This window comes from Morone saxatilis, unplaced genomic scaffold (assembly GCF_004916995.1).
Source record: "Morone saxatilis isolate NCDOM2014 unplaced genomic scaffold, NCSU_SB_2.0 Contig15, whole genome shotgun sequence".
NCBI lineage: Eukaryota > Metazoa > Chordata > Actinopteri > Moronidae > Morone > Morone saxatilis.
Genome location: NW_023339707.1, coordinates 23,278,374 through 23,300,457, shown reverse-complemented (window position 1 = coordinate 23,300,457; position 22,084 = coordinate 23,278,374).

Sequence of the window (22,084 nt, the reverse complement as noted above, 5' to 3'; positions counted from 1 at the left end):
ATAAAGTAATACCACTTTGAATAAAAAGTGGACTGTATTAAGGCATTAAACAATAAAAACAGTTTCTTTCAAATTGGTTTTAGAAAAGGACTGAGCCCACTGCATATTTGCACAGATCAGATTATTTTATGTGTACAAACCCGTAGTCTGAGATCTACAATAACACTCTCTGAGTAAATGCATGATCCAAACAACGCTCCGATATATCCACCCAGGAAAATCAGCTGCACAAATGTCACTCAGCCCTGTCATTTCCAACTTCTTACTGTGAAAACAAATGCTGTGCCGCATGTGACAAACTCTCCAAGTGTGACTTACAACTAAGAAAGTGTCTTACTGTGCACCAAACCTCAAGTTTGAATACGTTAATTTATGTAAAAAGAAAAGGAAAAATACTCACTGTGCTTGTGAATCAGTTCCTCAGCAGTTCTTCATTTGCTGAGATGGTGCTGAGAAGAATGCACATGACGGAGAAATATGAAATGTGTTTTCAGCTTCTGCTGCTGCCTCGCTTTAACTCTGCTCCATCCATGCACAGGCACCGGGCTTGTGGAGTAAGAGGAGGTTGTTCGATGATCATGAGCAACAGGCTGCCTCCCCTCCCCTCCCCTCCATCTCTCCCTCCTTTCCTTATTCCCTCCTTCCTTTCCCTTTGCCCTCATCTCTCCCTCTCCCTCTCAACTCCTTCCTTCCCCCCTCCACGAGCGCTGACATCAGAAGTGGGTGTGCCATTATACCAACAGCTTTTGAGAGAAATCCATGGCAACCACCATCTAGAGAGCCGTGCTTCCCCCTACCTTTAAATGAGAATAATCTTTTGATTATAGATTCACACAAAGGTTTATATTTGTCCGGCCGGGCCGCTGTAGGCTGGCTAAGACTCACCAGGGTGTCCAATTTTAGACAACTGGTGGGAAATGCTTTGATGAGGTATGATGATAAGGAGGAAGGCATGGCTCATACAGAGAATGTTTATCACCACCAGAGCAAATACTGCTGTTAAGTTTTTTTCTTATACATTCATTTTCTTATGCCTTTTAGCAGCTTGTTCCTAATGGCCATTGATGTCTTGTCTTTACTGTCGGTTATATGATTTGTGAACCTCAAATATACATTGATTGAGGAAATGCAATTTTAAAGAGAAAACAATATCAAATTCAATATGTGCACAACAAAACATGCATTCAGTGTGCGTCTGCATTTCATCCACTGAGCATTACCTCAGAACTGTGTTGCCTGTGTGTTAGGGTCTATTATCCCTTTATTGATCTCTCTGTCCTCGACTGAATGGAAAGTGCAAAAGTAAACACACATGACAAGTTAATTATTTTCACTTCAGTGCTGTTATGACCCTAATGGTGAAGTGAAAAAAACCTAAATGTGCATCATTTTCTTCCCCAGTAAGGTTTGTATGCCTAGAGTGTTATTATTGTTTTACAGCTGTGGACCGAGCACAGAGTATTTTCATAAAGAGATTTATCGGGGAGAAAAGGAAGCATGTAATTCCTGTGAGCTATTATGTCTTCAGACTGGAGCTGTTTTCTCGCTGGGTGACTAAAGGCAACTGACGATAATGACACAGGCCAAAGAATGAGAATACAGCAATCACATTTTCTAGGAAGAAAGAAAGAAATCTCTGTGGTACAAAATCATCATTTTGATCCTACTGCATGGCAGTTTGACTTGCACAATGCTGATTTTATGCTGAGGGATACGACGTCTTTGACAAAACAAACAAATAAAATCATCTGCTGCGTCCACTGGGCTGCATGTCAGTTTTGTTTTGATTGAGATTACACAGCACATAGCCAGGCCACCATGGCAAAGGGTACTGTATGATATATGATCGTGTGTCATGATATTAAGATTAAGAAGCACAACTACATTCTAGACATCCTTCATTATTAAGACAAAAGTGCTACTATTCAAAGATAAATTACAAAAAAATTGGAAAAGGCAGGTTTTTTTCTAATATTTGATTAAAATTAAGAGCCACAGTAGCAGCTCTGTAAAGTTGGACTAAATGCTAATAAATGAATATGTTGTTAATAATAATAATAATGCTGATATGCTGATGTTTAACAAATTCATAATCTTAATTTAGCATGTTAGAATGCTAACATTTGCTTATTAGCACTAAACACAAAGTACAACTGAGGCTGATGGGAATGTCATGAATTTAAGGGGTATTTGATCATAAACCCAAGTATTGGACAAGTTAAAATTCTGATCTGATGTTGGCGCAAGAGTAAATGTTAAAAGATCACCAAAATGATGACAGTTCATCCTGTGTGGGACATGAATGTCTAAATAAGGCAATCCGCTCGATAGTTGTCAAGAAAGTTCACCAAAAAAACACAAATATCAACCTGCTATGTCATCCTCTAGGAACCATGAATGTTGTGTCCATCCACTCCCACTACATGTTGAGATATTTCACTGGATAAGTGAAAACTTTGACCATATACTGTAGGGAAAATATTGTGGTGGGAGTCCATCCAATAGTTGTTGAGATATTTCAGTCTGAAACAATAAAAAACATGTGGTGGACTGACCAAAATTATCAGTTTACTTTTGAATTAAAAATGCCCTGTTGGTGTTCACGACTAAGTCCTATGTTAATTTTGGCTTGACACTTGAGTGGACCAGGTAATGGATGTTAAGCATCAGTCTGCAAGGCACAAACAAGGGGTCTAAATATATTCAGGAATCACATGAGTAACAAATCCAAATATGCTGTATTTTCAATTCATAATTATTAATCACAGTACATTAAGGTTCAGACCTACTGCGTTTCGTATCAAAAATCAGGTAGAAGTACTGCCTGGAATAGAAAAATGTTCAGTGAAGTTTTTTATTTTTACCAAGTCAGCAGCAGCAGTGATTGCACCTACAGGTGTTCACCTACTGATTGTTGATTGCTAATTACTGATACAATTTTAACCCATTTTGTTCTGTGGATTGATGTACTCTCTGGCACTTTAGCCTCTTTTTTTCAGTTGTAAATGCTACCGTATTTCTGCTGCTTCTTACTGTTAAATGAGGCGAAATGTTTAGCGTTCCCTGAAGGCTCTTTTATCCTCCAGTGCTTGATAATAAAATACTATTTTCAAAGGCACCTTTTATGTTCAAATGATTTTTAAAAAATGTCAGTCAGGCTGCTGTCTTTGTGACAGTGGTGAAACTACTTTACTGATCATGGCACTCTTCGTGATAAATGCAAAACAAACTGTCATATTTTTTGTCATACGATTCTTAACACAACACACATCTATTCATTGTGGCTCAATTTTTGCTTCACTGATTAGTATGCATGGAGTGCCACAAGGCTCAGTTATTGGATCACTGCTGTTTCCCTTATGCAACATAAAGAAAAGGTACTTCATAAAATCATAAAATCCTTGCTAACTAAGCTGCATATTCTTTGAAATAAATGAGAAAACTGGCACCACTTTCATGTCTTCATTGTAAATATGAAGTTGCTAGCTACAACCAGCAGATGGTTAGCTTAGCTCAACTTAAAAACTGTTAACGGTGAGACAGCATACTGTCCAAAGCTGACAATGTATGACTTCTAGTCAATAATTAATTAGTGAACTTTAGAGGTGCTGAAAGGCAGATATTTTAACTTTTGAAAGAGCCAGGCTAGCTGCTTCCAGTCTTTATGCTAAGCATAATATTTACACTACAGACATGAGATTAGTATGAATCTTCTCATTGAATTCTCATCAAGAAAGGGAACAATTATATTATCCAAAAATGTCAACGTCAATGTCAATTCTATTACTTAAAATTAAGTAATTTTTAGAGTGGTTACTCACATAAGTCACACATAAACTTTGCAGAGTTACTTTCATGAACGCTATTTAGCTGTTGTGGTCAGTTACGGTCTGTGGTAGTTCCACTTTAATTCTTAACACACTTCCTGGCAGTGGTGCATTAACAGCTCTGGACATTGTACTACTGTTCAGACAGAGCCATCTTTACTTTCTATTTCCCACAGACGTATAATCGCCATCCCACATTCAATAGTTCTTGGGCAAAACCGGGGGTTGAGGTAAAAAGCACTCGGAAGTTATCCTGACTAATTATTTTGTAAAGAATGAATGCTGCAGTAAAAACAACGCAGTGACTTTTATTGAGACAATCGCAAAGGACGGTGACTGTCTTTACTGTTTGTGAACTGGCTTAACCACTGAGGCCTTTAGAGCCAGGATAAAGCTGTGTTCACTTAACACTGATGGGTAATATGATGTTTTATTAATTTGGACCTCTTCGTAGGAATGTAACCAATAAAAAATACAAAGACGTCTTCACTTAACTTTTCGAGAATACATTTTTTTTTTATTATTGCTCATAATTATTCTGCAAGCGTCCAATTGTCTCTGTGATTACTCACTGACATTTTAACATTAAAATGGGATAGGCAGAGTTCTCATAAGACTCCAGCCGGCCACTGTTTCAACCATGAAGAGAAAGCGAGGAGAATACAATGTGGGAGGCATTCTTTGAATAAAAATGGGCAAGTTCTTTATTTTCATGCAAACAGACAAACAGACAAGCTCTCTCGCTCACATACAGTAATTGCATGGGTTCAACAGCTGTTGTTTCCGACCATCGTCATCAGATTAACTGAAATGGCTTTCTTTGTTATTCACAGTTCTTGGTCACGTGTAGTTGATGCTTGTCGTGCAGCAGTTCTGATGACATTAATTAAAAACAAAAAGTGATTTACAGCTAAAGTTAGACAAAGGCCTTGACATTAATGAGAATCAACCCTCATTATCCCCTTGTTTTTACTAAAGTTTTGACAAAATGGTAACATGCTCTAGGAATTGATGCTTGGGGTTCTCATAATAACGTCCAGCATGCTCTACCCAGGCTCTGATGAATTAAGAAACTGAGTGGGTGTAGGAAGGAAAATGAGATTGATCATCTAATTTTCTCATTAGTTTACCTGTTGTGACAGGAAAAGTATGTTACTCTGCTGCAGGAGCAGCACACTGGTCGATGCAACAGGAACGAGATAATGTGCAACCTGTAGCAATGATTACACAGGACCGGGATTAGAGTTGTTCCCAGTGGGGGAAGAAAGGTTTAGAACCTTAATTAAGTAAAAGAAGAATCGATACAATATTGTGAAAATACTCCATCACAAGTAAAGTGCACTCAAAATGGTACTTCAGTAAAAGAACTATCATTATCAGCAAAATAAACTCAAAATTAAATCAAAAGTAAAAAGACCACAGAGACTGATATTATTATAAGCCTGTATTGAATTATTAGATTGATGCATCAGTGTAGCATAGTACTATTCTAGCTGGTTGAGGTGGAGTTGCTTTACAGATTTGAGTTGGTCTTTTAAACTTTTTTCTAAGCTTTGCTTTTATAGTGAAATATTGTTGTCTACATGAACCCATCTGTGAAGTTGAGGGGAAATGTCTCTTGGAACTGCTGTTGTCTGGCAGAACTGCTAACAACTCATTGACATCTGATACATGACAGGGGGCCCCAACTTGATACTGCTTTACTGTAAGCCAAAAAGGTTGTGAACCACTTAATCTTATCTAATCCACTTAATCTTATCTTAATCTAAACAATGCATGGAGTTCATCACATGTATTTTAATGTACATTTTTTGTCAGTAATGTAACTGAAGCTGTCAGATAAATGTAGAGTAAAATGTTCTTCAGTTCCCTCTAAAATGTTTTAAAGTAAAAGTAATTGATGAAATAAAAATAGTCAAGCAAAGAACTGTATCTCAAAATTGTACTGTACGAGTAAAATGCACTTGGTTATTTTCTATCACATTTTATGCATTACACCTTATATAATGTCTGCTGATAGAGGAATGCCAAGGTCTGGAAAATAGCTCAAAAACTGCGTAATTGTCACCATCTGTAAAAATCCAAACCAAAGTGAGGTTCAGGTGCAAAAGAAGCACAGCTGTGTCTGTTTGACCGAGATCAGTCGTAATCCCAATTCTGCCTTGCACACACAACTGAGTTGATTTGGCATTGCAAGTGTCAATATTGTATCTTCTTTGAATGTAAGTGGATGATGAAGATAACCTCAGTGTGTGCTTGAATCAAACAAGAGGAGAATGAGTATATGGTATAACGGGACCTGATATCACGGAGCGGAAGAGTTAGAAAACAATGTATAACAGTGGGGAAATGTGTAGGAGGTGTCTGTGACCTCAGCCTATTTCTGACAGCTGTCAGGCCACAGTGTTTGTTCAAACAACACACTGTTCATGCTATTCACATGTGAAAAACACTAAAACGTCTACCACAATTGGCAGTATATTGTCTACAAAGGTATGTATCTTTGATTATCCGAGGGCCCCTTGCAATCAGTATGATAAATTTCTGAGACAAAGTAAGGAATATGCATTAAACAGTCCCTCCAGGATTTCACTGCCTTTTCTTGGGATTGTTGCGGCCTAAAATTATAGATTTCATGGCAGCTTTTCTGCAAGAAATTGCGAGTTTTTTTTTTTTTTTCAATGAAATTGCAGGAAGTCGGAATTGCAAAAATAATTTTATTATTTTTAATTGTTTGTATAAAAATCATACTGTTTGGTGGGTAAATGTGAGACGCTTGCATCTTCACAACTACAAAAAAGTGAGCTCAGCGTTTCGTGCAGGAAACTACAACGGTGATTGGTAAAGAATTGCGCAGAGTTCATGGAGTTTAGTTGAATTTGCATTAATTGTTACGATCACAGCATCAGAACTTCCTGGAGGGACTGATTAAATGTCTTTGGTTCAAGGTACCAATTCAATCTTCCTGATATTAAATGTCAGGGGAAAACATTTAAAAATCTTTCTCTCTCATTTATGTGATGACACATTTTTACCTTTGATATCATGAAAAGTCATCCAGTAAAAATTCCATCTACACACATAAACTGAGCAAACACTTGCCTATTAACACATCCAGCAGATACGGAGCTACATTAGCATTCATTGAGAGTTGTGTTTCTGGCCACCTGGTGAATGTAAATCCAATATTCTCTCGCCTTCTAGGTCTGTTTTTGTTCTGCTCCTGATATAAAATGTCAAGGAAAATACAATTAAAAAATCTCTCTCTAATTATTTGTGTGATGGCACATATTCACCCTTGATATCATGAAATGTTAAGTCGTCCACCTGGGTGCTCTAAAAATTACATCTTCCAGCAGCCCAGGGATCTATTTCAGATCCATTTTTGGCAGGTATAGTGGTCCATCTGTTGTGTGAATCAGTTTAGATAGTTTCTATAAATATGAGCTCATTTTGAACATTCTCCCCTTGAAGTAATGGCTCATTAAGCATCATTACAAAGACTCTGGTGAGCACACATTGGGCTCAAAAGACTTAAAAGCAGCCACATCACGCTGGCTGAAGAGGTTGATAAAGAGGCTGATGGAGAAATACCACCATTCATGTGATTCAAGTGCAGCGTTTCAGATTATCAGTAGTAAAGCTGTGTGATATACTGACAAGCACAGATCCCACATACATAGACCTCTCCAGACACACATCAGAAAAGACAGAGGCTGTCATTTATTCGATTTTTCCTCCAGTAAAATCGTAGTTATTAAATATATAGTATTAAATTATTTCACAGTCCATATTTAACATTTATCAACACTTTGACAGATAAACGGATGCTTCCAATTCTATTGTTTTTAAATAGAAAATCTAAAAGGAAAGAGAGATTAATTACGTTAGTGATGACATGAATGATGTCTAAAATCATTTCAAGCATACAGTTTTTCATGGAGTCATTTAAATTTTAATTTACCAGTTTTTTGTTATTTTTTAAAATAAAGTTTAAAGGAGCGGTTTGGTACACAGTAGCAGGTAAAGCTTTAGATTATTTTAGGTTTACACGAATGGACATTTAGGCATTGCTTAAAGGTAAAGAAGATAAACTAGAAAAATAAGTAAACCAATAAATACGTTCTTTGTCGAAGGTATCACATCTTAATCTACTGTGCAAGATGTTGTCTCTAACATTGTATTAAAGCTCTTTAAAATCTGGACCTTTAGCTCTTTTACAGTGCTTTAAACCGCAGAAACAGTTAATGTGGCAAACAATTTAACCAACAGTTGCCTATGAAGAAATCCATCAGATAGCACAGCAACATTAGCAATCAATGAGGTTGTGTTTCTGGCCTCCTGGTGAAAGTAAGTCCAACATTTACTCTTTTTAGTTCCGTTTTTGGGTCTCCACCAACTCCTGAGAAACATTGTATGTTTCTGCTCAACCAGTTATGTGTACAGTGGATCTGAAGAGCTGCCTCCTACAGCTGAAAATAACGGTATAAGAGCAGTTAGAGTGATGTTGGGAGAGTCATTGAAGTTTTGGGCCAAACCAAAACCAACCTAGTATCACACATAACAAAGTGTGTAATACACACGCTGGTCCACCGTGGCAGTGTCACATTTTGCCCCACCTAAGCGTTGCAGTGTTGCGTTTTCAACATGCACTAATTCTGTGGTTGAGTTGCAACTGCACTTTAAAAATAAAGCTTGCTGAGGTCGCAGTCTGGTTCGGTTTGCGCACCAAAAGCTACTTGGTTAGGTTTGGGAAAAGATCGTACCTGAGAAGTCAACGCTGTGCTTTGGTTTCACATGGGACTCCAATAGCGGTTTCCAAGGTGGAAGTCCTGTCCTGCCATCCATCCTTCCATTCCACTTTATCCTAACACAGACTTTGTCGCTCTTTATACGAATGCTAGTGCTGTACCTTCATACACGCATATACTTTTCTAGTCCAGGCTCTGACACAGTATTCTCTAATGGATCGGCGGGTCTATTAGCGTGAGACTAGGCTGACGAAGCTATGTAGATCTGAGGGGATCAGAGTAATTAACCTGGGTTCATCACCACAAGTGATTTCTTTAACAGTAAATGGAATAATTTCATCCATTGGTATTATACATATATGTATATAATCATTTTGATTAACATCATTCCTGATGCTTTCACTGAAAATACACATCTTGCAAACAATTCAGTATCAATACAACCTCTCTCATGACGCGTGTTTTATGGATTATATGTGTAATTTTACACCCCACAAACACATGTGTACACGGCACTGAGACCTCTCCATCTATCACCAGAACATAACGTGTTTGCACTTGGGATGTGAATGAGAGGATGGGGGCCTATTCTTGGATTACAGAGCAGTGTATCATTATTAGTTCATCGTATAATAACACACTAAGCCACCGGGTTTGAAAGCTCAAGTGGCACATTTTATTTCACACTGACCATGAAAGAGGATATCTGGATATTGATTTTTGCAAAGATTTTAGAAGAATATCCTCATAGTACAGAAAACTCCCAAAGTTAGAAGCAGTGCCCCTGCCTTTTAGTTTCACAGTATGACTAAGCACACCTTCGTCTCCTCTCACCAACGCTGGAACATTTTGTTAGCCAGGTGAACAGACCTCTGAAGGTGAAAAGAGGAAGTTTATCAGTATCTCTCTTTTCTGAGACTCTTTGATCGAGACTTCAAAAAAGAAATCAATGACGGGATCAGGACATTTCAGTCACAATACAGAATTCAGGCAATAACAGGAGGTAAACTGTAGAAAGCAGCAGAAAAATCATGGTAAGTCGAAGAAATATATCCAGTGAAGTCAGAAAAATACTCTTTTTGTGTTGCCTTTGCTATGCAACTTGATTTTTTAATATAAACAACACACTGCTTCATCACAGTGAAAACATAAATCAAAATCTAAAGAGAAATTACCTCCACTTGACAGAATGTGACATTGTCCACTGATTAAAAGTCTCTCACTCTCTCTGCTGTCATATTGTACTTGCAATGAGTGCGCTACAGCACAGATCTAGGTTTGTCTTTGTGGGTGTGTTTTTTAAAGTAAGATGAGGATTCCGCTGTCATTCAGAAAGGAAACAAGAGTACAACCTGCTCGTGCTTTAGATGACAGCTTGATTCTGTTCTTGGCCTTTACAAACCTGACAGCTTTCTGTAAATACCTCATATGTAAGGCAACTTTAACCTCTCCAGCCTGAGTTCAAACATCCAGAAGGTGTCTGTATTGCATAATAGGTATCCAACTTGTGCTGTAAGGAGGAGAAATTGCATATGTAAAAAAGAGAGTGAGAGTGTTGTGTTTGTGCACAGAGGAAGTTGTTAAAAATATTGTGAAGAAAATTTCTCTTTGTTAGAGTTCTTTTCCAGTAATGAAGCTTACACCTTTAATCCTACTCCCTACATTTATTTTCCCTGTTCTTCTATACTATTATATTTTAATATTTAGTTAAGATTTTGGTCTTTTCTTTCCAAAACATGATTGCCAGTGTGTCACTGTCAGGTAAGGATATGATCTCAAGTTCCAGTCTGTGATTGTTTTTAGATCTTGGAAGTTTTACAAGGGTTTAAATTAAAGATATAAAAGATTAACTTTGCTGATTTTCAGTGACTCAAACTCTTCTTTCGCAGTAGAAGTAAAGTCAAGGTGTGAAACAAGACTTTTCAGATAGGTATTAAGTCACTGAGCATACTCATATAGTGCAACAGGAAGCCGTTAGTTGACAGAATCAAGAAAAAAACAATTTTCTCTGCAAAAACTGCTAAAGCACATTCAGCAGGAACAACAGAACAAAAGCACAAGTTAGGAAATAATTAGTGCTTCAGAGTTGAATGAACTGAGGTTGTAATTAAAGTATAATCCCGCTCAATGTGTTCTGTGCTCCCTGAGAAGAATAATACACAATTTAAATATATTCATACATACTTGTTAAACCCTTTGGCCGACATGACACCATGAGAATATATATATATATATATATATATATATGCACCACCTTGGAGAGCTACAGCTGTTGTTCTGTTGAATGCAATAATATCACTGTCTCACATAAAACAAAGTAGGAAACACAGTTGGCATGGTAATATCATATCGACATATCTGCCGCTTTAGCATCACACGTTGATATGTCAGAAGTTCACATGGCCTGATACAAAAATAGCATTAGGTCTTAGCCTAGCATACAGTTTCTGTCTACAACAGAATAATGATTTCTGTGTTTACTGTATTATTAGTTGTGTTGTTGCCATGGACAAAATGTCTCCTTTCCTCCCTGCTTCCTCTCCAGAGACTATATGTTCAGTTTGACCTGCATGACTCCACCCTTAATTCCCTTAGCAGGCTAATCTTAGCACTTAAATTGCTGTTAAAGCACACAATGCCATTAGCGGGCTGATATACAGACTGACATTTCAGAAATGCATCTGCTGTCCATTACTGTTTCCAAGTAATTCAGCTCATATTTTATCATGAGGAAATGTTGGCACCCAGAATTAAAGGGCTCTGTCAGAGATAATGATGATAAGTTCTTACATACATACAATAATAATAATACAATAATCCTTCTTTCTACACAATTAAATCCCTCAGCTCAAGCCCCTTTAAATGCAAAATATGAAAACTCTGGGACAACAGACCTTTACCACAGCAGACATTTGGATTTATTTTAGCAGTAAAAGCACAGGTGGGGCATTAATGATGTTCCATGTGTCCCATGAAGCCTCTCCAGTGAGCCAACATGTTCAAAACAATCTCTGAAATTAAATACAGCCATCATTAAAGGTTATATATGAAACTTGCCACTAGAGCACCAACAGCTCAGACCAAAACAATGCCCTGCAGCCAACCAGATTCTATTGACAAAACCAGTCATTTTGCCCAGCAGATCATCGGAAAACACACTTCAAACTGGACTGAAACAAAATAAAACTCACCAAAACGGTATTTCTTAGTGTGGCCTCATGCTGGTTTTGCTGGAAAAAAAAAACTTAATTCACTGAGTCAGATGTGAAAATAGCTGCCAGGTAATGTTAGGTAATCTTGGGGAAAAATTTGCCGGACAAAATATGTAATCTCAGCCACTTTACAGGCGGGGTGCAGTTCATCTCGAACAAACCTATTGTTTTGGTTTGAGAGAATCACACATATTACATAACATATTAAAAGCTCAATTTTACTCTGGTACGTTAGCATAAAATGCCACCATTATAGACCTTTTCAGGTAGACATTCCTGACTTTTCACAGCAGGAAACACCCAGTTGGAAGTAATAACATTAACGAAGCATACTGGCACGCATTCAGACCTAATGGGATTATTACTTTAATTAAAGGAGTCTGCTTTGACATGACAAAATATCTGCCGTGAAAGAAGTCTATTAGTGTGCTTGCTTCAGCGAAGGAAACTCATATGTTACAGTTTTACATTTGTGCCTTTTAAATTTAACTTATTTATCGTTATCCGTAACGTTAAATGCTGCACTGATCTAATCTGGACTATATCATCATGTTCAGCTACTCCCGCTGCCACCTGAGCAAAATCTAAATCAGTTTGGGATATTATTATTTGAACGAGGCCTGTCATTTTCCATGTCTCCCTAACAACATTATGCTTTCACAAAACGATCCGGCTGACACAGGCGTATGGCATTTGACTAATTAGACCAGATCATTATATGAGTTAGTGGTTAGAACTGTTATTTCACAGTAAGAGGGTTCCTGATGTGATTGCCCTTTATGGCTGACATTGCTGTATTTTAACACAGGCAGTCTTGTCTGCAGTCTACAAAGTGACATTTGCTCATCAAGCTTGGTGACCCTAACTCAGGGTTCCCACGTGTCCTGGAAAACCTGGAGACTAGTTTTCCAGGCATGTAAACACCTGCTGCCCCAGATATTGATTAAACTGACCAAATATCCTGTAAATAATCTATGCTCTCCTGGAAAATCTTAATTGTATTTTGCCACTCACTCAGTAACATAGGTGCACATTTAGTTTTAAATTTCGACTGTTGGTAGGATAAGCGGAACGGTATGACATTACAAAGTGGAAAGGAAAAACGCTCTGTTTTCATTTCGGCTCCCATGTCAGTCATATTTGCTGTTCAAGCCAGACACGAAGTGGGTCTATTTCTTCCGGGGCTGTGAGCAGAATTGTCAAAGTGGAAGGCCCAGTGGAAATGCTGTAGACGGTCATATCAACATGCATACATTGCATACTATTGATGATGTGGTTGATAAATACATGCACAACGATGGCTGTTCCCAAATTAATATTCGGTGAGAAGAAACTGTAGTACACGTTAGTCAGTTCACAAGAGATTGTAGCGGGTAAATCGCCTGTGGTAAGAACAGCCAAGGGCACCGCAAAGGCAAGCTTACATGGAGTGTCCGATAAGCAATGACCACCTAATGAACCTGCATCATTAAACAAAGAAGGAATAAAACTGGTGTTAAATTGGTCAATACTAACCTTTCCAGTAAAATGATGACAAGTTGTGAGCAAGCACTGTCCTGTATTGTTAGGAAAACCTCCAGAAAATTCTTTTTTTAAAAGAGTGGGAACCCTGTAACTACTGTAGCTCCAGGAACATCTCTCTATTTTCTCTTCTGTTTACTTCCTCCTGGCATTTTGAATAAAAAGTTGTTTTTTATTTGAAGTTATTGAAGGAAAGCTGTCTACAAACCATTGCTCTGCTGTTTCATAGTTTTTATTTGTTGTGTTTTTCTATTTAATTTAATATTAGTTTTAGATAGAATTGCATTCAAATAAAAGAAAATAAAAAAAAAGAAGGAGGGGACAACATTGTCTCTAGACACCATTATTCTGTGTCATCCTGTCAATGGTATCAACATGACATTTAGCAACTGCTAGGGACAGTCTCTTTAATTATGGTCTCTCATACTGAGGATGCATTCACTCACTCACATTCACTCCAGCCAATTACTTACCATTGTTGCTGGTTTTCGTATTTGAACTGGATGTGAACCCTTCTTCTCTTTTCTCTCCATTGTGTCTCCTGCTCACAGCTTAGAGCATTTTTTTGACTGACATGTTTGGCGCATTAAGTATCACAACAAAATCACCAATCACCGGTCCAATCAACGTCCTTTGAGTAAGTCCTTGCAGCTACGGTTGTGGGTGCAAGGTGTGACGGAGAGTGACAACACCCTTTGTTAAACAGCAATACCATAGAGATCAGCGTAGATGCTGCTAGCCTTTATATCACAGCTGGGGAGTTTCTCTTCAATGAAAGAAGAGCAAAACAGAGAACTGAAGGCTTTTTCTCTCTTTCCCTGTCTGACTTTAGCAAGAGTTTGACTGTACGGTTTCTTAATCTGATGAAGTTCACCCTCAGTAGACATAGTTCATCCACCTGCCAAGTATTCTTGAAAGTGGCAGCCCTTTTCTACTTTACATCTAATATTGGCTAAACATACAGCGATAATTAGTCTGCAAATCCTTATTAAAGCTTTATTGCTTTAAGAAATGAAATAATAATATAACTTAACTCAGTTATTTCAGAGCTTAATCTTTCAGTCAAAGGTTGCCAGAGCCGCCTTTGGCCTGATTTCATTCACGATGCCTCACGGAAAATGCCTCTTTTTTCAGAAGAAGCGAAAAGTGAGGATTCCAACTGTGCAGCCAGCTTTTAAGGTTCTCATCCTGCTGACGATGAGCAGCTGATGACCTTTGGCTTCACAGGGAGCAGCAGGACTCATCCCTGTGGAAACGCTGTCATCTGATGGCTGGGGGAGTTGTGAAAATAAGCAACACGTACTGTACATCCTCTTGAAAATGGCATGATAGGTCACTCTGGTGCGGAGGTCAGTGACCAGAATGGCACAGAGAGAGAGAGTCTATTCATAAAAATACCTGAGAAGTTTCAGCTGTTCATAGACACATCCAGTAAAACGCAGCCTAGTGTGCACTTGACATTCTCCGTCGCCAGCAGCACACTGAGCTCTGTGGTGTCTGAAGATGTTTTCAGAATAACATAGATTGATATTGAATTATGCGACTCTATTTTGCTGTAATTATGCAGATATTACTCCTTATTTTCATGCTCTATGGAGAGCCATCCCAATTTGTGATTAGAGCAGTGGTTTCCAGGACTCAGAGCCCTGCTGACCTTCATTCTAGCCATCTAATCACAGAGCATTTTACAGCCAGGATGCAAGGTGGATATAATTATCGAGCTGTTTGATAGAAAACAGCTGTATCCTGAATCCCGAGGATCAGAGCTGAAGACCACAGGGTTAAAGGAACTTCATTAATTCAGGCTCTGGAGATTTATGTGCCTGTGCAAAGGAATGATTGCAAGTAGCAGCAGATCAGGTGCAGAGTGTAGCCCTATGTCAGTCTACTAATTCTTGTGAATTTCCTTTCAATAGTTAAGTTTAAATCTCTTTAAGCCAACATAGAGGAGATGTCTTTGAAGCAGCTATAATCAATATTTTTATAACGACAAGACCGTGGTTTCAGTTGTGTCTCAAGTCACTACAGAGCTTATCTGCATTAAACCAGACCACAATCTAATCTAACATTAACCAAGTGCTGTCAACATAAGCATAAAAAGTTGAATGATGCGGTAGTCACCACAAGTGGATATTATATTGCAAGATTGGATAGTTTGAGAAAAACACATTTTCCTCATACAGTATTATGTTCCCATCAAAATGTCTATGCTGTTGCCTTTTGTTATAAACAGAGAGAAAGGAAAGAGGTTTGAACAGGCAGCTCTATAAACCAATATATTATATCTTATATTGAGGTGATTGTGAATGAAATCAATGAAAAAATACTTATTATATTCAATTTCTGCTAATAGAACTTCAGAAATCCTACAAACTAGACCTTTAATTGCTTTCCTGCCAAGAGTGACATAAGAAGATCAATACCTGTTCATGTCCATATGTTAATTATGGAGCTAGAGCCTCGAGTTGATTAGCATAGCTTAGCCTAAAGAAGGGAAGAGTGTTAGCTTGATCCTCTTTAAAAGGTGATAGTATGTCAGTGTTGTTTTCACAGCTTGTTTCCGCTGCCCCCAAGTGGCCAAAAGAATGTGTTATTGCAGGTGAATCTGAATTATAATCTGAACACAGGCTCTGGCACAGCTACTAAATCAGCCGAGCTGTGTTGTGATGTTATTTAGTCAGCCGCTGTTTCCATGATCAAGAATTAACTCTACTCTTTTGTGGCAATGTGTCTCAGTAGCACGTGTGTCCAGAATAGAATAGAATACGATTGTCATAATTAAAACAGAACATCACTGAGTGCACGAGGCAGCGAAGGTAAACACGAGGAATTTGCTATTCAAAGTTATCCATTTCTGTTTATAGTATTCTTGTCGCCAAAGGGAACATATATATATCCTTTGTTTAATTCAGTTTCTATGGATACGACGTTGTTGCTATGTGACAGTTGAAACATGAGTCGGAGAGTGTGTGTGGTATGTAAGGGCATGTGATGCATGTACAGTTCTGTGTTTATTACAAAAGGGAAAACTATATTTTTCTTTTTGTATCTACATGACAACAATGTGGATATTCACTTAGTAGAGTTAGGCTTTTGGATGCTCCTTGAAAATGTCAAGTGATGGAGTTTACAGTAGTTAAAACTGTTATCAAGTCAGTTCAGTAATATGTTACAGATTAAATGCAAATCTGTCTCCTCTGTACTGCAAATACTCACCTCAAATCGGATTTCTAATTAATTCTAGTGTGGTCAGGATTAACCACTCTCTTGTGAGTGTGACCTATTTCTGTCAAAGGGCTTTGATTAAGTGAATATCCAATTAGTCCGGGTTCATTAATTCAGTGAAGGTGGCTCCTGCAGGCTCCTGTTTTCACCATTATTTAGAGCGCCTTTGTTTTTGTGATTAGGCTTCACAGAAACACATAGTGATTAAAGGCAAAAAGAAAAAAAAAAGAAATTACATGGGGAAAAAACACACACATAAATATGCCAAAGTCTTTTCTTTTCTCACTCACTCTTCCTCTTTCTTTCCTTCTGCTCCGCCTGTCTGTATTCAAGTGTGAGAAGTCAACGTCTGCTGTCAGTGTTAAGGAGATGTCAGCATATAACTCAGCAGGTCTGTTGATCACTGTGGCTTTGATTATAGCTGTGTAAAATAACAGCTCCCCTCTCAGTGCAATCTGTGCAGGCCTTCCTCTATCTGCTCTGCTGTGTGCCATTTAACAGGGTCCTTTGTTTCTTTGATGTGTTTCTGTGATAATAGTCATCATCAGCAACTTAGGACTGGTATAACAATGTACTATCTTCAAGTTGCCTGCTTGGTAATTACACCCAAACATTTATTGATGAACAAGGTGTTTAAATTCATGCTTTCTCCGTCAGTATTGCTAACAGAAATCCTTCAACCCGTGATTTCAACTAGCGCTTGGTGATATTAAAATATTATCTTTCTTACCTCCAGGACATAATAACCTTTCAAAATAATATTAAAAATCCACAGTCATCAAGTTAAAAAAAATGACTGCTGCAGAAAATTCCCTGAGGTACAAGGTTTTAATTAGAGTGTGTGTATCATTATTTAGTCATTAGATTATTCTACATGTGAACTCTAAACTATATGAAGTTCATTATTTGCTTTGGTGTTTATTATCTGACCAACCGAGGCCTCTCATGGGAAGTTAGCACAAGCTATTTGATTTTTTTCCAAACTCAGAGCTTCTGACTGTCATTAAAAATGTGCTATTTATCCATGGACAAGGTTATTCACACCTTTTGGACTCCACACTATCAGACACAGTCCCTGCTGGATGTTAATTAGGTCTTGGACTCAATGTATAAGTGAGATGAAGGAACAGGAGGCCCACGGTGTCTGTTCTCAACTCGGCAGATGGATTTTTCTCCCCTTTTTTGAGTCTTTTCTCAAAGACAATATGGGCTTTCAGAAAAAAAAGCTAACATGGACAGTTGGATTCATAATGAGAGAAAAAGTCAAAACAGATTCAAAATCACAAAAATGATACACAAATAAATACTGTAAATTCATTACAATTCTCACCCCAGACGAAGCAAAGGGAGCTCTTTGTGAAGAATAAACAAATTTGAAGGCTGTGAAAACTACAGAAAGCCAGACAACAGAGGCGTCTGAATTTTGACCAGTTTTCACCAGTTTGGTGGTCAGTCAGTTTGTCTTTTTATAGCCAATGAGACGCTTTCATATCTGCCCAGTTTAGTTGCTGTTTTCTGGTTTCTGAGATTCAGATAGGTCAGAAGATTAAAACAATACTAAGGGTCGGCTGTGCTTTAAGCTGAATGCTAATGTCAGCAGGCTAACATGCTGCTGTTTAGGGTGCAATGTTTAGCATCACTATCTTAGTTTAGCGCATTAGCATGTTAATTATTGCCAATTAGAAATAAACACAAAGAATATCTAATGCTGTAACCATAGTATCGGACAGGCTGAATATTTGACCTGATGATGGGTGATGAGAATTCATCCTAGGGGGGACATGAGTGTCCATGCAGTAGTTTTGAAGAGGTGACACTCAAAACCAAAAATGTCAACATCATGGTGGCGCTAGAGAAAAAACAGGGGATCAACAAAGTCTGAGAGATTTATCCTCTGGGGATCCTGAATGTCTTTACAGTCTGGATCAAAGTGGTGGACAGATTGATTGACTGGCATTGCCATCCCTAGAGCCACAACACTAAATATGGCTTTTGGCTGTCTAAAAACAGACTGAATTGAATTTGAATAAGGCAGGAATTAAAATGTAAGTAAACTTTTCTCTTTTGAAATATGCCTGTGTATGTGTAGTGATGATGTGTTCGAGTGTGTGTGTATGAGGCAGGGAGAGATAAGGATCCATTGCTGGTCTGCGGACAGGAAGAAAGTAGTTGGTAAATGGTTTCATTTCTGAGATGAAACCACTGATGCCACTTTTATTCTCCTCTGAGACGTCCCTGCAGCTGAGTGCTTGTGAAATATGAGGCCATGAGGACAGAGGTCCATGTAATTTGACTTACAGGCAGCACTTCATGCTGGACCACCAGAAACACTCTCTCTATGACAGCAATTAGTCGGTAACATGAGATGCATATAAACACCCTATTGTGTGCACTTCACATCATCACGATGCGATACTGCTTCTGTGTCTAGAAACAAATTGTAGAGTTGTAAACAAACAACAAATGATACAGTGGCTACCCAGATTGAAAAATATGAGTGTGCAGTGAAATAGTAAAATACTGTTGGGCAGAAGTGAACCGAGTGCACTCGTTATGTTTAATATTGAATAAATGTTTTTCTCATCACGTGTAAATAATTTATTATTTTCTCATCTAAAAAAAGCGTTGCATTCATCTGAGTGAAGAAGTACTTAAAATAAATGTATCCCGCACGCTATGGTTGTTCCCCACTTCTTATTTTATTCACAATATTTTGGCAGGAAAGTTGGTCCATTGAGACAATACTGATTAAATGTTAGTATTTCAAAGTTGAACACAAAGCATGCAATGTTGATTCAATGGCATTTAAACTGTAGGAATATTAATTTAAAGTACATTATCAACCTCAATCATATCACAACGTTTCCTATCTGAAGATACAATACATTGACAGCTATACTGGTCACAGCACATATATTATCATTGTATTGCTCCTGAGTAGTGTAATTTAATGGCTGTTAACAGTTATTGACAAAATGTATGTATGTGCACGGCACCTAACCTCCAGCTGACCTTTCGATGCTGTTCAATGACCTGCAGTGTTCTGGGCCAATTTGTCCCAATCAACATTCAGCAAGGACGATGTAAAAGTCACAGGATCATTAAAAGAAATTGCACCTTGCACTTATACAAACGAGCTCATGATGAATGACGCATTTCTAGAGAATTGTTTTGTTGTTTGGTGGATAAACTGCGTGCCATTATGCCTATTTACAGCTCCATTGGACATTTTTTGGAGTTACCAGGTTACCAACTGAAGCCAGCCGGTTTCCTTTTAGCCCTTAGAAAAAAAAAAAAACAAGACTGGCCTACATCCATATAGCGGCTCTGTGAGGCTCTATAGGGGTGCTGTTAGCTAAATACTTAACTCAACATGCAAGCTTGCTAATCATGGCAATTCTAGCATTATGTTCAGCAGTTAATCAGTCATGATTATAGTTGAGCGTGTTAGCATAGCAACAGCTGACCTTTTGTAATTTAAAATGTATTTTTCTTTTGTATATTTACTGTCACAGTCACTATCACAGTCTATCACAAGCAAAACTTCAACCAATCAGATCAGGGAACGGTGATCTTGCGAATCCAGCTGCCACACAAGGTTTCGAGGTCTCTTTTTCAAGAGATACAATCACACTATAACTAAACACAAACTACAGCTGAGGGGTGTCGAGACATGACACCTAAAACCACAAGTATCAACCTCAAGGTGGCGCTGGAAAAGTCAAGGGATCGCCAGAGTCATTTGGACACATTGTCTAAACATCATTTTGAGCCAATCAGTTGAGTAGATGTTGAGATATTTCACTAGCCAATGAAAACCTAGTGGTGTTAGGGTTATGGTTAGGGTTAAAGTAGCAGGGGATTGTCTAAGTCTATATGCTTGTTAAATTCATGAATGTATAAATGTTCCAAATGTGTATAAAATGTCATGTATGTCCATCCAATAGGTTTTTTAGATACTTCCGTCTGCACCAAAGTGGTGGACTGACCAACAGACTAACCATCCTTGCCATCTCTAGAGGCACGCTGCCTGGTAAAAAGGAGCAAGAGCTTCTGTTTAGAGTCATTATTTTACTCTTGTAACAACAGTTAAATTATATAATAGCAACTGGACAGAGAAATTCATCATAGAACAAGCAAATATGCAAATGTATTCATCAACAATGCAACTAAAAGATACTGTTTGTTTTGTGTGAAGGGTGAGGCCCGTTATGATACATACGGCATAATGCTCATAAACAAGTCGACTACCTTGCCTGCACCCACGCACGTACACCCACCTTTGATTACAGGCACCAAGTTCACACCCACTGCTAGTTGCTGAAAGTCATTCTGGGAAACACAGGAAATTATGGTCCAAAGCGAAGTAGCAATATGAGACATGTTTAGGGGAACTCTTAAAAGCGCGCGAGAGAGAAAAAAACTCCTGTAGATAAGTCCAGGAAGTAGATTTATGATATCTGTTAGTTTCAATCTGGGTGTGTTATTATAACTATAATAAAACATCCCACTGCAGTACTCTAACTGCAAAAAAAATCTGCCAATGCAGCAGCTTTAAAAAATTCCAATATTCACATCTACCACACAGACTGATGAGGTCTTATAATTTATTTGCTTTAAAATGAACATTTTCTATGAATATCCTCCCAATTATTCCCCTGTCAGGAGTGGACTGCAGCGAGAAGGAAGCATTATGTAAACGCAGGAACTCTGACACCGGTGCCGGTGGAGAGAACTAAAGAAATGAAGTATGGAGCAGTGTGTTGCTTGTGTTGGTGGTGGGCGGCAGCTGTATTTACCACTGGAGCCTGTTGTTTCCTCTGACTTAATGAGCGTCAGGGCCACTTCAGAGCTGATGTCACTGTTGACCTCAGAGCAAGAGTGGCTTTTCACCAACTGGTTATAATAGATAATAATAAACCATTATGTTTGGACGGTTTGTCTGCTTTTGTTTTGTCATTGTAAAGGGTGCTCTGCTTGAGGACGTTTTATCAGTTTGACAGTTGTATACTTAAAATAACTGGAGCTGCTATTGTGACATGTTGATTTGCCACAGTGTTATTACTGTATTTTTAATTACAGTATCATTACTGTTTTTCTGTCCTGTGTGTTATCTGTATGTTGGCTATAATAGGCATTGCCTTACCAATACATTATAAGTAATCATAACCAGCTTATCAGGATTTATAGGGGGAGCTCATTAAGCCCTAATTTAATCTGTGTTATTTAATACAATAAACTATACTTTTAAATGATACAGAACAAAGAAATGTTGCAGATTAAACTGAGAAATTAGCTGTAATGTTAATGGTATCATTTCACTTAATTTATAAGCATCCCAGTGCACTCACAGATCATGCCTGTAGCTCAGTTCCTGATTTGGACCTTATGGAGGCCAGAAAAAGCTGCAATAGTTTGTAGCTATGACTGTAAAATATGTTTAGTTGAAGTGGTTTGTCTCTCATGGACACTGAAACTTTCTTGGTCCCAAACTCACAGATTTTCATCGAAGGGTTTTGCAATCTTAACAACATAGGAGACCCTTTAT